Source organism: Protopterus annectens, chromosome 4.part0 (assembly GCF_019279795.1).
Source record: "Protopterus annectens isolate FY-2018-M chromosome 4.part0, PAN1.0, whole genome shotgun sequence".
Lineage (NCBI taxonomy): Eukaryota > Metazoa > Chordata > Ceratodontiformes > Protopteridae > Protopterus > Protopterus annectens.
Genome location: NC_056733.1, coordinates 877,496,003 through 877,511,443, shown reverse-complemented (window position 1 = coordinate 877,511,443; position 15,441 = coordinate 877,496,003). Strand labels below are relative to the sequence as shown.

The 15,441-nt window shown below is 51.0% G+C and overlaps 1 pseudogene; it reads left to right on the top strand.

Annotated features, from left to right (window-relative positions):
• Window positions 1–12,390: 12,390 nt before the first annotated feature.
• Window positions 12,391–12,544, top strand: LOC122800539 (annotated as a pseudogene).
• Window positions 12,545–15,441: the final 2,897 nt, after the last annotated feature.

Below are 15,441 nucleotides of genomic sequence, written 5' to 3'. Positions count from 1 at the left end.
AGGCATGATCTCCCCTTAACAAAGCCAAACAAGGTAGGGTCCAGTATTTGGAGGTTCCCAATGTCTCTGTTAATGAGTTCCATGATGATGCACTCCATAGCCTTGCAGACCAAGCTAGTCAGGCTTATAGGGCGATAGTTCCCGGGGGTCTGTTGTGGCTCCACCTTTGTGGAGTGGAATAACCATTGCTGTATGCCACTCTATGGGTACATAGCTTGTGGAGAGGCTGAGTTTGAAGAGTGTGTGTAGGTGAGGGGTTAGTTCATCTTTGAGCTCGTGTAGGACGCAGCCTGGAACACCATCCAGTCCTATTGATGCTGTGTTTTTGGCTTTGGAGAGGGCTGTTTCAACCTGAGTGTCTGTGATTTCAGGGACTCTACATTCTTCTGGTATGTTTATGGACCCTTTTGGGAGTGAGAGGGTGGTGAAGATTGCACTGAACCTGTCTGCCAGGATGTTGGCGATATTGGTTGGTTCAATGTATTTTATGCCATTCTGCACTAACTCCGAGCAGATCTGAGCATTGCCACTTAGATTCTTGACATAGCTAAAGAATGCCTTGTGGTTATCTTTGGAGTCCTTGACAATTTTTCTTTCAAAGCTCGCCTTGGATGATTTTATGAGGGATCATAGTTTCTTGCTGATACTGATCAGGGATGTCTTCCCTTCTTGGGATTTTACTCTTTTTTGTACTAGTTTCTTCCTTCTATTGTATAGCTTGTTTATGGCAGGAGTCCACCAGACTGGTTTCCTTTTCTTGGAGGAGTGAGTCTTGGTTTTGCTTGGGATGGCATGATCCATGCATTCTTGTAGGTGCTTATAGAATTCATTAGTAAAGGATTTTGCAGCTTGGACAGCGTTATCCTTCAGCATGGGGGCTTTGAAACTTTTCACCTCGGTCTTAAGTAACGTGAAGTTTACTTTTGAAAAGTTTTTCATGGTGGTTTCCTTGTCCGGGGGTGGGGGCGGAATGTGGATATCCAAAGTGATTTGTTTATGGTTAGATCTAACTAGCAAGGGGTTGACCTCCGGTGTGGAACACCGGTCGCCCATGTTGGTGATGACCAGGTCCAATATGTTTTCACCTCTGGTGGGAGTGTTGACCAGTTGAACCAGGGCATTCGAGTTTATAAATTCTAGGAAATGTTGAGCAAGGGAGTCAGTACTTGAGTAGTTCTCCCAGTTAATGTTTGAGTAATTCTGGAGCGTTTCTCCCCGGGCCTCTGCTGAAAACAGGATCTGTGGAACCTAGTCAGACTTTCCTGGTCAATAAATGTTAAATAAATAAAAATAAAATAATCAAAATCACCCAATATTATGGTGTTTGGTAGGACCGTTATGTTTCCCAGTGTTTCCAGAAATGCGGAATGGGGATTCTGGGACATGGTGGGTGATCTGTAGCAAGCTACAATTTGAATTGCAGTTTTGCCCATTGTTAGTTGCACGTGGATGATCTCTGAAGCATCGTGCTGTGCCACTAACCTGGAGGTGTGGGTATCCTTGATGAATATGGATACGCCCCCACCTTTTGCATTTTGGTTTGGGTTCTGTGACCGAAATGTATGGTATGAGTTGTAGCCTGGTAATGTTGGGGTGCTCTCTGGAGCCTTAAACCAGGTTTCTGTTACTGCACATATATCGATTTTCTCCATACTGAGGAGTGCCTCCAGTATGTGCATTTTGAGGTTTAGACTTCTGGCATTGAATAGCATTACCCTCAGTTTTTTGTTACTTGTGCTATTTATAGCGGTGGGTTTGTCTTTTGAGCCTTGCCTAAAAAAGGCACTATGGGGGTGTCAGAAGTCCATAAGGGAGTGCCAGGCAGATGGCAGGGGGCCTTGAGAGCTCCTGCCTGGGTGAGTGTGGTCGGGCAGAGCCTCTCATGATGGAAGTCCTTAAGGGAGTGCCGAGTAGATGGTGGTGGGGCCTGGCTCCTGCCAGGATGAAGGCATCTGATCTCACCCTGTACCAGATGGCATCCTCAAAAAATTTCAAAATCTCCAGAGCTGCTTTGGATGGGAAATCAGGGGGACTCAGAAGCCTTCATCAGAGTGAATCTGCCCCTCAGTCACCAAGGGGAGTTCTGCAGGGCTGGCCAGGATGGGAGGGTAGCTCCCCTGAGAGGCTCCAAGGGCATGTGTGATCCAGCACAGTTGGGCAGCCTGCAGGAGTTATGCAGGAGACAGGGAGCATGATGCTCTGGATTTTAAAATAGGGTGACTTGGAAGTCCTCACGAGAGTGGATCTGCCCCTCGGTGGCCAAGGGGAGTTCTGCAAGTCCAGACAGAATTGGAAGGAAGTTCCTTGAGAATCTCCATGGGCAGGCATGATCTGGCATGATTTGGCAGCCAGCAGGAGACATGGAGGCAGCAGAGTCTCTTGAGGTGATGTGGTGGACCAAGGCTGGGGAAGAAAGTCCCTCAGATGGGTTGAAGGGGAGGCCTGTGGGGGTCAGCCCTGACAAAAGTCTGTAAGGGAGTGTGGTGGGTGGATGGTGGCAGTGCCTGAAGAGCTCCTGTCTGGGTGAGTGGGTCAGGCAGAGCCTCCATGATGAATGTCCATAAGGGAGTGCTATGTGGATGGCGGCAGGGCCTGGAGAACTCCTGCCAGGGTGAAGGCATCTGACCACACCCCATAAGTGATGAGATCCTTGAAAAATCAGAAAGTCCCAGAGCTGCTCTGGATGGGAAAACAGGGGGACTTGGAAACCCTCATGAGAGCAGATCTGCCTTTCACTGGCAAAGGGGAGTTACTTGGGGCTGGCCAGGATTGGAAGAAAGTTCCCCTGATAGGCTCTGAAGGCTTGAGGGATCAGGCACAATTAGGAAGCTTGCAGTAGACATGGAGGTGCAGAGTCCACCAAGGTGAGGTAAAGGTTGCGGCCAGGGAAGGTGCTCTCTCAACCGGGTCAAAGTAGAGGCCTGTAGGGGTCAGCCCTAATGGAAGTCAATAAGGGAGCACCAGGTGGGCAGCAGTGGGACCAGGAGAGCTCCTGTCAGGGTGAGTGGGGTCAGGCTGAGTCCCTCACAATAGAAGTCCATAAGGGAGGACCAGGAGGATGGCAGTGGAACCTGGAGAGCCCCTGCCTGGGTGAGCAAAGTCAGGTAGAGGCCCCCACAATGGAGGTCCATAAGAGAGTACCAGGAGGATGATGTTGGGGCCAGAAGAGCTCATGCCTGGGTGAGTGGGGTCAAGCAGAGCCTCCCATGATGGATGTTCAGAAAGGAGCACTGAGGTGGACAGGTGCGGGGCCTGGAGAGCTCCTGCCTGGGTGAGCAGGGTCAGGCAGAAACCCGATGATGGAAGTCCTTAACGGAGTGCTGGGTGAATGGAGGTGGGGCCTGGAAGGCTCCTGCCAGGATGAAAGCATCGAACATCACCCCATACCCGATGGCATCTCTGAAAAATCACAAAGATCCAAAGCTGCTCTGGATGGAAAAGCAGGAGGACTCTGAAGTCCTCATTAGAGTGGATCAGCCCCTTGGTGGCCAAGGGGAGTTCCAAGAAGCTGCACGGGATCAGAGTGAAGATCTCCTGAAAAGGTTCCAAGGGGGCACATGATCTGGCATGATTTGGCAGTCTGCAGGAAACATGGAGGTGGCAGACTCCCCCAAGGTGAGGAGGGGGGGCTGCAATTGGGGAAGGAAGTCTCTTGGTCGGGTCGAGGTGGAGGCCAGTAGGGTTCGGCCCTGATGGAAGTCTATAAGGGAGTGCTGAGCACAGCAGCAGGGCCTGAACAGCTCCTGCATGGGTGAGCCAGTCAGGCAGAGCCCCCCCCACTATGGAAGTCATTAAGGTAGCACCGGGCAGACAGGTTTGGGGCCTGGAGAGCTCCTGCCTGGTGAGTGGGGTCAAGTAGAGACCTCACGAAGCTCTTAAGGGAGTGCTGGGCAGATGGAGGTGGGGCCTGGTAGGCTCCTGCCAAGGTGAAGTCATCCTACCTCACCCTGTACCTGACGGCATCCTCGAAAAATTACAAAGCCACCTAGCTGCTCTGGATTGGAAAATATGGGGACTTGGAAGTCCTCATAAGAGTGGATCTGCCCCTCAGTGGCTAAGGGGACTTCTGAGAGGTCGCACAGGATCAGAGGGAAGATCCCCTGAGAGGCCCTGAGGGCGTGTTTGATCTGGCAAGATTAGACAGCCTGCAGGAGACATGGAGGTTGCAGAGTTGCCGAGATGATGCAAAGGCAGCAGCCAAAGAAGGAGGTCTCTCAGCCAGGTCAAAGGGGAGGCCTCTAGGGGTCGGCCCTGATGAAAGTCCATAAGGGAGCACCAGGCAGATGGTGGTGGAACCTGGAGAACTCTTGCCTGTGTGAGCGGGGTCAGGCAGAGAATCCCATGATGGAAGTCTCTAAGGAGTGCAAGGCTGACAGTGGTGGGGCTGGGAGACCCCCTGCCTGGGTGAGCAAGGTCAGGCAAAGCCCAGCATGATGGAGATCCTTAAGGGAGCACCAAATGAATGGCAGTGGGGCCTGGAGAACTCCTGCTTGGGTGAGTGAGGTCAGGCAGAGCCCCCATGACAGAAATCTGTAAGGGAGTGCCAGGCAGACAGCAGCGGGGCCTGGAGTGCTCCTGCCTGGGTGAGTGGGGTCAGGCAGAGCCCCACACAATGGAAGTCCTTAAAGGAGCACCAGGCAGATGGGAGTGGGGCCTGGAAGGCTCCTGCCAGGATGACAGCATTTGATATCACCCCATACCTGACAGTGTCCTCAAACAATCACAAAGTCCACAAAGCTGTTCTGGATGGGAAAGCAGGGTGACTCAGTTTCCTTCATAAGAATGGATCTGCCCCTCAGCAGCAGAGGGGAGTTCCTTGGGGCTGGCTGGGATCAGAGGGAAACTCCCCTGAGAGGCTCCGAGGTCAAGCTTGATCCGCTATGATTTGGCATCCTACAGGTGATATGCAGGGGACAGGGACCATGATGCTTGGGATCAGAAAGGAGGGGGGCTTGGAAGTCTTCATGAGAGTGGATCTGCCCCTTGGCAGTAGAGGAGAGTTTAGAGATGCTGGAAAGGATTAGAGGGAAGTTATCCTGAGAGGTTCCATCGGCATTAGTGATCCTGCAAGATTTGGCAGCCTGCAGGAGACAAAGGAGGTGGTGAAGACCCTAAGGCAACGTGGGGGCCATGGTTGGGGAAGGAACTCTTAGCTGGTTGAAGGTTGGCCCTGATGGAAGTCCATAAGGGAGCACCAGGTGGACAGCAGTGAGGCCTGGAGAGCTCCTGCCAGGGTGAAGGCATCTGACCTCACCTCATTCTCAATGGTGTCCAATAAAAATCACAAAGTCCCAAGAGCTGCTCTGGATGGGAAATCAGGGGGAATTGGAAACTCTCATGAGAGTGGAACTGCCCCTCAGCGGCTCATGGAAGTTCTGTGGGACTAGCCGGGATCAAAGGGAAGTTCCCCTGAGAGGCTGTGAGTGCACAAGTGATCTGGTATGATTAGGCAGCCTGCAGGAGGCATGAAGGTGGCAGAGTACCCTGAAGTGAGGAAAAGGCCAAGGCCAGGGAAGGAGGTCTCTCAGCTGGGTTGAAGGGGAGGCCAGTAGGGTCGGCCTTGAAAGACGTTCATAAGGGAGCACTGGGTAGACGCATTGAGGCCTGGGTCAGGCAATGCCCCCACAAGATGTAAATCCATAAGGGAGCACTAGGTGGATGGCAGTGGGGCTGGAGAGCTTCTACTTGGGTGAACAGGGTAAGGCAGAGCCACCACAATGGAGGTCCTTAAGGGAGTGCCAAGTTGATGGCAGCAGGGCCTGGAGAGCTTCTGCCTGGGTGAGTGGGGTCAGGTAGAGCTCCCCAAGATGGAAGTTGTGATGGGAGCACCAGGCAGATGGCAGAGGGCTTGTAGAGCTCCAGCCAGGATGATGTCATCCAACCTGGCCCTGTACATGATGGCATCCACAAAAAAATCACAAAGTCCCCAGTGCTGTTCTGGAAGAAAAAGCAGACATGCCTCTAGTCAGCTGAGGGGAGTTCCATGGGGCTGACCAGGATCAGACAGAAGTTCCCCTAAGAGGATCCGGGGCATGTGTGACTAAGTATGATTTGGCAGCCTGCAGGAGACATGGAGGTGGAGGAGTCTCTCGATGCTGAGAGCCATGGCCAGCATAGGAGGTCTCTTGGTCGGTCGAAGCAGAGGATTTAGGGGTCAGACCTGACAGAAGTCCATAAAAGAACACTGGGCAGATGGTGGCAGGGCCTGGAGAGCTTCTGCCTCGGTGGGTGGGATCAGGTAGAACTCCCCATGATAAAAATCCATAAGGGATTACCTGGTGGACAGGTGCAGGGCCTGGGGAGCTCCTACCTGGGTGAGCAGGGTCAGGCAGACCCCCCCATGATGGAAGAACTTAAGGGAGTACCAGGTGGAAAGTGGCAGGGCCTGGAGGGCTCCTGCCAGGGTGAAAGCACCTGACCTCACCCCATACCTGACTGCATCCCCAAAAAATTGCAAAGTCCCCGTAGCTGCTCTGGATAGAAAAGCAGGGGGACTCTGATGTCCTCATGAGAATGGAAACCATGCCAAGGGGAGATCCACAAGTCCACACTGGATCAGAGGGAAGTTCTCCTGAGAGGTTCCAAAGACACTTGTGGTCCTGCACAATTTGGCAGCCTGCGGGACACATGGAGGCAGTGGAATCATATGAGGCTGGGCAAGAGGCCATAGCCGGGTAAGGAGATCTGCCTGCTAGGTCAAAGGGGAGGACTGTGGAGGTCAGCCCTGATGGAAGTCCATAAGAGAGCTCTAGGCAGATGGCAGCGGGGCCTGGAGAGCTCCTGCATGGGTGAGCAGGGCCAGGCAGAGCCCCCCATGACAAAAGTCTGTAATGGAGAACCAAGCAGATGGCAGTGGGGCTGGAGAGCTCCTGCCTGGGTGAGTGGAAGTCAGGCAGAGCCCCCCCATGATGGAAGTCCATAAAGGAGTACCAGACTGATGGCCATGGGGCCTGGACAGCACCTTTCTGGGTGAGCTAGGTCAGGCAGAGCCCCCCACAATGGAAGTCTGTAAGGAAACAGCAGGCAGATGGTGATGGGACTTGGAGAGCTGCTGCCTGGGTAAGCAGGGTGAGGCAGAGCCCCTCCCAGATGGAACTCCTGAAGGGAGCACCGAGTGGATGGCTGCAGACCTGGAGAGCTCCTGCCAGGATGAAGACATCTGACCTCGCCCTGTACATGATGGCATCCCAAAGTCCCCAGACCTGCTCTGGATGGGAAACCAGGGGGATTCAGAAGCCTTCATGAGACTGGACATGTCTTTCGATGGCCGAGGGGAGTTCTGCAGATCTGGCCAGGATCAGAGGGAAGTTTCCCTGAGACAGTCTGAGGGCATGCATAATCTGGCAAGATTAGGCACGCTGCAGGAGATATGTGACAGACAGGGACTGTGATTCTCTGGATCAGAAAGGAGGGGACTCAGAAGTCCTTATGAGATTGGACCTGCCCCTTGGCGGCCATGGGGAGTTCCTTGAGGCTGGCCAGAATCGGAAGGAATTTGCCTTAAGAGACTTAGAGGGCATGCACAATCTGGCATGATATTGCTGCCTGCAAGAGGCATGGAGGTGGCGAAATCCCCCAAGGCAAGGTGGGGGCCAAGGCCGGGGAAGGAGGTCTCTCAGCCAGGTCAAAGAGGATGGCTATAGGAGTCAGCTCTGATGGAAGTATGTAAGAGAGTGAGGGGGAGATGTCAGCAGGGCTTGGAGAGCACCTGCATGGGTGAGTGGGGTCAGGCAGAGTCCCCCTCAATGGAATGATGGCAGTGGGGCCTGGAAGGCTCCTACCAGGGGGAAGGCATCCAGCCTCACCCACACTCACACCCAATGGCATCCCCGAAAAATTGAAAAGTCCACAGAGCTGCTCTGGATGGGAAAGTAGGAGGACTCAGAAGCCCTCTTGAGAGCTGATCTGCCACTCAGCAGCCGAGGGCAGTTCCACTGGGCAGTCAGAATTGGAGGGAAGCTCCCCTGAGAGGTTCTGAGGGCACATGTGATCCGGCATGATGTGGCAGCCTGAAGAATATATGCGAGAGATGGGGACCATGATGCTCTGGATCTGAAAGAAGGGGGACTCAGAAGTCCTCATGAAAATGGATTTGCCCTTTGGCAGCTGAAGAGAGTTCTGGGAGGTTGTTCCCGATTGGACTGAAGCCCCCCTGAGGGGCTCCAAGGGCAAGCAATTCTGGCACAATTAGGCAGCCTGGAGGAGACATGAAGGTGGTGGGGTCTCTTGAGGCAAGGCAGGGGCTGTGGCCAAGGAAGACGGTCTCCCGGCCAGGTGGAAGGGAAGGCCTGTAGGAATGTCCCTGAAAGAAGTCCGTAATAGAGTGCCCGGCTGACAGTCGGGGGCCTGGAGAGCCCTTGTCTGAGCTAAGGCATTTGACTTCATCCTGTACCCAAAGGCATTCCTGAAAAATCGTAAAATTCCCAGAGGTACTCTGGATCTGATAGAAGAGGGACTCAGAAGTCCTTATGAGAGCAGATCTGCCCTCTGCAGCCGAGGGGAGTTCCACAGGGCTGATCACACCCTGCTGGTTCGCTTCCTTGATTGGCTGGCGAGCACATGCAATTTGGCTAAATTTGGCAGCCTTCAGGAGTTAAGGGTAGATGGGGTGGCCCATCAGAGTGCAAGTCCAAATTCGGGTACCAGCCCCAGGGCCAGGTGTCTGCATAGGGTTGAGGTGCCTTCTCAGGCCTCTTCCACACAACCAGAAGTCCATATGAGAGTGGATCAGCTCCTCTGGGGTCTAGGGGAGATTTGTGGGTCCAGTCACACCCTACAGGTTCACTCCCCAGAACAGCCAATGAGCATGCACGATCTGGCATGATTTCACAGCCTTCTGAACTTAAGGGAAGATGGGGAATTCTGTCAGTGTGTGAGTCTGAGGCCAGGTCCCAGCCCTGGGGGATGTTTGACAGACGATGGAATCCATGGGAGGTGAGGTGCTTCCATCAGAGGCTGGTTTCTGGCCCTAGATGAGCCTCCCCACACCCCCCCCGAGTGCCGTCCTCATCTCCACCATTGATCGATCAATCTATTGCATTGACCGACTCCCACTGGTGAAGGGCTGTAGTGGCATGGCTCTCTGGGTCACAGCATGTAGGTTGAGCTTCTCCACCCAGGAAGTGAGGTGTGGGTTTGGGGGCAGAATATTTCATGCCCCCCACAGGTTAAAGTCAAGGTCAGACCAATGAACCTGGGCCAAGGTGAAGGGGTCCTGTCACACGCTGGGCCATTCCACTCTGTAGCCACTGTACACCAGCAGCCAAGCACCCTGACCACAGGAAGTCTGCCCTCTCTCTGTCTCTGAGTGCTGCTGCTCTCCACGCTGGCCTGTGGCCCTCTGGGGTCTCAGCCGCCAGTCCACAATGAGTACCCTGGGTGTTCCTTCCACAGGGAGAGGGACCCCTCCTGTCAGCAGAGTTCTGGGCTCCTGCTCATTCTCTCTGCCCACCCGCCATAGTGGTCTTATCTGGTTGATCCTGCCAGTAGCATATGCCTGTCTGAAAGATTAAGCCATGCAAGTCTCAGTGCACATGGATTCTACAGTGGCACTGCCAATGCCTCATTAAATCAGTTACTAAAAAAGAAACCAATGCTCTTTATCATCACACACTGAGACATTACAATGCACAATTTTCATTTATGATCATTGACAGAATTATTGGTGACCGAAGCAATTCTCAAGGATGGCATAGTATTTTAAATCATAAAGAAAAATACTGGATTATCACATTGGGTGCGCTGTTCCCACCGGGATTGAATGACCATTTATAACCATAGTGTAGGAATTTATTGTTGATTTGTTTCATTTTTTGAATATTGGTTTTATAAGGTCATCTTTCATTGTTATGTATATGGCCTATCTATTATGCCATATTGCAATCAGCATTTTTCAAATAATTTTGGCATTTATGTTGTTTTCCTTAATTATATTACACTTAGAATTGCTGTGTTATATGTCAATATATTTTACTTTTTGTATTTATCATCTTGTACACATTTGGTGTCTTTACATTATCTGATTATGTCAATTTATATATGCAGTTGGTTCACCTTTATGAGATGTCTTTATGTTAATTGTGTTTACTCCTATGATTTGTTTCTCATGACCCTGTTTGAGACATTGTTTTACTTATCATTTGCCTTGGACATATATGTTTTATTTATTATTTGCCTTGGACATATAATTTTTTTTTTTTGGCTATCTTTGCTTATCCTTTACTAACATTCATTCAGTATCAAGTGGTTACACGTTTATTTATCTGCCATTGGTACAGCTTTATGTTATCAAAATCATCATGTCATGTATATTTAATTAGTTTTTTGGAGCGGGAATATACCAAATCTTTCATTGGTTGGAGATGTATATAAATATTCATGCATTTTTGGTTTTGTATTTTGATTGTTTATCACTGATGAAGGCTAATTTTTAGCCGAAACCGGTCTGATTAATAAAGTCATGTATTTTCATTAGCGGTTATTGTCGCTCTGTTTATCATTCCGACTCACACTATTGCTGGCCTCCTGTTGTTTTTCTGATACTTCCTGGCCATGCAGAACCTACGTGCACAGCACTGTGTTTGGATCCTTTGATCACTCCACCATTATTTGGATAACTGTGGCAATTCTAGAGCTAATATATGCTGACAAGTGCTGACCTCCAGGGATACGTGCATTTATCCAACCAAAACCAAGCCAGGTCTCAGCCTGGCAGCTTTGGTGACCGTAGATAAACTCAGACCGGTTGCATGCCTTCATGGTGGTAACTCAACATTTGAATGTCTGCCCTATCAACTTTTGATGGTACTATCTGTGCCTACCATGGTGACCATGGATAATGGGGAATCAGGGTTTGAATCTGGAGAGTGAGCCTGAGAAACATCTATCACATCCAAGGAAGGCAGCAGGCTTGCAAATTACCCACTCCCACCCCAAGAGGATGGCTGTGGAGGGGGTGCCAGACCCAGTGGTACAGTCTGCAGCATGCGTCAGAGGTGATGGACTACCTGCTGAGATTGGAAGAGGATGCCATCCTGGCAGGGGATGCTATGACCTCCCTTCTGGCCATGCAGTGCCACCGGGAGGTAATGACAAAAAATAACAATACAGGACTCTTTGAGACCCTGTAACTGGAATGAGTAGACTTTAAATCTTTTAATGAGAATCTATTGGAGGGCAAGTCTGGTGCCAGTGGCCATGGTAATTCCAGCTGCAATAGCGTATATTAAAGTTGCTGCAGTTAAAAAGCTTGTAGTTGGATCTTGGGATCGGGCTGGCAGTCTGCCGTGAAGTGAGCTACCACCTGGCCCAGTCCCTGCCTCTAGGCACTCCCTCAATGTTCTTAACTGAATGTCCCAGTGGTCCAAAGCATTTACTTTGAAAAAAATTAGAGTGTTCATACCAGGCCGGCCACCTGAATATTTCAGCTAGAAATAATGGAATAAAACTAGTTCTATTTTGTTGGTTTTTGGAACTGGGGCCATGATTAAGAGATACAGCTGGGGGCATTCGTACTGTGCCTCTAAAGGTGAAATTGTTGGAACATTGCAAGACAAATGAAAGCACATATTTTCATTGATCAGCAACGAAAGCTGGAGGATTGAAGATGATCAGATACCATCATAGTTCCAACCATAAATAATGACAACTAGTGATCCAGTGGTGTTACTCCCATAACCCACCAGGGAGCTTCTGGGAAACCCAAGTCTTTGGGTTCTGGAGGGAGTATGGTTGCAAAGCTGAAACTTAAAGGACTTGACAGAAGAGCAACACCAGGGGTGGAGTTTGTGGCTTAATTTGGCTCAACATGGGAAACCTCACTCGGCCCAAAAAGGATTGACAGATTGATAGCTCATTCTTGATTCTGTGGGTGGGGAATAGAGAGGTGGGGTAGCGTCTATCCCTCTCACTTCCCAGTGGCAGCAGGAGGGTGTCCTGTCTGGGCAGCAGGAGGTGCCAGTGCTCCTCCACTGCCCCAAGCGGATGGCTGTGGAGGGGGTGCCAGACCCAGTGGTACAGTCTGCAGCATGCCTCGGAAGTGATGGACTACCTGCTGAGATTGGAAGAGGATGCCATCCTGGCAGGGGACGCTATGACCTCCCTTCTGGCCATACAGTGCCACCTTAGGAGTGTACACCTGTGTCCTCTCTCCTCGACGGTGGTAGCAGGGAGAAGGGCATCCTGTTCCCTGCAGAGTGTCAGCTCAAAGACCCAGAAAGTCAGTGGTTTGGATGCCCACTGGCCAGCATGGGACTCCCTGCCTTCCCAGGTGTGAGACCAGTAACCCTGGTCTGCACGACCGTGACAATACCAGTGAACCCTCGCCTGCTTGTCTTCAAGTCCAAATGCTTCTGAGCAGCGGTGCCTGAGACAACCAAGCAAGAACTGTACAACTCTGAGCGATGGATCACTTGGCTTGTGCATCAATGAAGAATGCAGCTAGCTGTGAGAACTAATGTGAATTGCAGGACACAATGATCATAGACACATTCAATGCACTTTGTGGCCCAAGGTTATTTACAGGGCTATGCCTGTTTGAAGGCCATCGTGTCTTCCATCCTAGCATGTGTCCCACCCCAGCAAGGGCACAGCCATGGAGACGAGGAAGCCCATCATGGGCCCCTTGTCCCCCCAGGGTGAGATGTGGATAGAGGAGAGGAATTTCTGACACCCAGAGCCGAGGAGCCCATCCGCTCCACAGACAAGAGGGTGGGGGCATGCATCCAGACTGCCCTGGAGGCTGTTGGTGATATTGCCACTTGGCTACCCTCCCGGGGGTGGAGCCAGATGTCTGCCAGCCTGGTTCCTGCACACTAGGTGCATGGGGCAGGGGAGAGGTGGCCCATCCATCCATCCATCCATCCATCCATCCCCGTAACCTCTGCTACCCTTCTACCCCCCCCACAACCACACTAAGAACATGACCTCAGATCTGATGTGGCAACCCGCCGAATTTGAGGATATTACTATGCGGAGGAAAATAAACTAACCAGGATTCCCTCAGTAATGGTGAGTGAAGAGGGAAGAGCCCAGAGCTGAATCCCTGCCTCGGTGAGATGCACAGGGAAATGTGGAATATGGAAATCCATCTCCCTGTGCCCCCCAGGGGGACCAAGGCCTTGTGATTGAGGCTCCGCCTGTGGAGGGTGTGAGGCTGATGGCTGCCACTGGTGCATTGGTATCAGGTCTTCCCAGATTCAGATTGTTTGCGAATGCAGCCTAAAGCAGGTTTTAAACTTCATCTAAGGCTAAACACTGGGATGAGACCAATAATGGACAAGTACTGTAAGGAATAATTGAAAAGAACTTTGAAGAGAGAGTTCAAGAAGGTGTGAAACTATTCAGAGGTAAATTGATGGGGTTCACACAGTCCCCCCAGAGGATTCAACTCAGCAGCCACATCTGCTTCCCAGGTGAGGAAGATTCCCCCTCCCCCTCCGGCAGGAAGAGGGACCACCCCTGTGCACACCAGCTGCTGTCAGGTGCATTTCCTCCATGGCAGTGTGCTGCTACAGGCTCTGGGTCAGTCGAGAAGGCCGCATGGAAGGTGGCTCCCCTCCCTGGAGGGAAGTGTTACAGCCTGCGACATCAGCTCTCACAGTATCCTGGGGTTGTGGGAGACAATCATTGCCACACCCACTCCCACCTTTGCCCGAATCTGGAACAGTGGAGACGTGTGCCTCACAGCATCCAGTGCAGTGAAGCAAATGATCCCAGAGAAGCCAGCGGGGTCCCAGGGAGAATTCTCTTTTCTTTGTAATGGGCAGGGAGCTGTGGAATAGGTTCAACCCAGCAGAGAGGCCCATACCCTGGAAGGCATTGTGGTTCTAGCTGCTTCAGGTGAGCTCACACCAGCCATTGAAAATCTGGGGAGAGGGTGTAAGTCTCATGCCGGGCCATACCTATATCCACAGCAGGTCTTCAATGTGAACAGCCTCTAGCATGTTAGAACAATGTAGGTAAGGGAAGTCAGCAAGCCAAATCTGTAACTTTGGGATAAGGAGTGGTTCTAAAGGCTGGGTTGGTCAGGCTGTGGTGTGAAGCAGGGCTGGGCATGCTGCAGCTGGACAAGGTGTCACCCCCTCGCCATGCCCAGGATGGTGGTGACAACTTTGGATGTGCACCAAGCCCTTCCTGTGGATCACCCCAGCTATGGCGGGAGCCAGTCCTGACCAGCATCCTGCATCATCTGTCTGCTAGCAGCTGACTTAGAACTGGTGCAGAGTGGGGAAATCCAATTGTGTAATTAAAACATAGCATTGCAAAGGTCTGAGATGGGTGTTGACACAATGTGATTTCTGCCCAGTGCTCTGAATGTCAAATTGGAGAAATTCAATGAAGCACAGATAAATGGTGGGAGTAATTATGACTCTGTTAAGGTAGCCAAATGCCTCATCATCTAATTAGTGATGCACATGAATGGATGAATGAGGTTCCCACTGTCCCTACCTACTATCTGTTGAAACTACAGCTAAGGGAATGGGCTTGTCAGAATAAGCAGGGAAAGAAAATCCTGTTGAGCTTGACTGTAGTCTGGCACTGTGAAGAGACATGAGAGGTGTGTTGAATAAGTGGGAGGCCTTGGCCACCAGTGAAATACCATTGCTTTTATAATTTTTTTCACTTACCCGGTGAAGTGGGGGGTGAGCCCAACCAGGGCTTTTGCTTCTGGCTCCAAGCACCTGGACATCCAGGCTTGACCCACTCTGGGGACAGTGTCAAGTGGGAGTTTGACTGGGGTGGTACACCTGTCAAAGAGTAATGCAAGTGTCTTAAGGTGATCTTGATTTTCAGTATGAATAAATTCCATGAAACTGGGGCCTCACAATCCTTCTGGCTTTTTGGGTTTTAAGCAGGAGGTGTCAAAAAAGTTACCACAGGGATAACTGGCTTGTGGCGGCCAAGCATTCATAGTGACATTGCTTTTTTATCCTTAAATGTCGGCTCTTCCTACAGTGTGAAGCAGAATTCATCAAGCACTGGAATGTTCACCCAGTAATAGGGAATGAGAGCTGGGTTTAGACCGTCGAAAGACAGGTTAGTTTTACCCTACTGATGATATTCTGTTGTGATAGTAATATCACTCAGTATAAGAAGAACTGCAGGTTCAGACATTTGGTGTATGTGCTTGGCTGAGGTGCAAAGCTACCATCTGTGGGATTAGGACTGAATTCCTCTAAGTCTGAATCCCTCCTAAACATAAAGATACTGGAGCACTGTGGATCTCCAGTTGGCCAGGGATAGCCAGCTGCAAGGTCAGCGAGGAGTGCCACTTGACACTGTGTCACAGTGTGGATGGAAGAGGGCCACTTCTCTCCAGCAGTAAACTGCATGTTCTTAGGGAAACAAGTGCTAAATCTTCATAGATTACCTGATTCTGGGTCAGGGTTTCATACGTAGCAGAGCAGCAAAAATCTACCATCTATTGAAAGTTATCCCTTG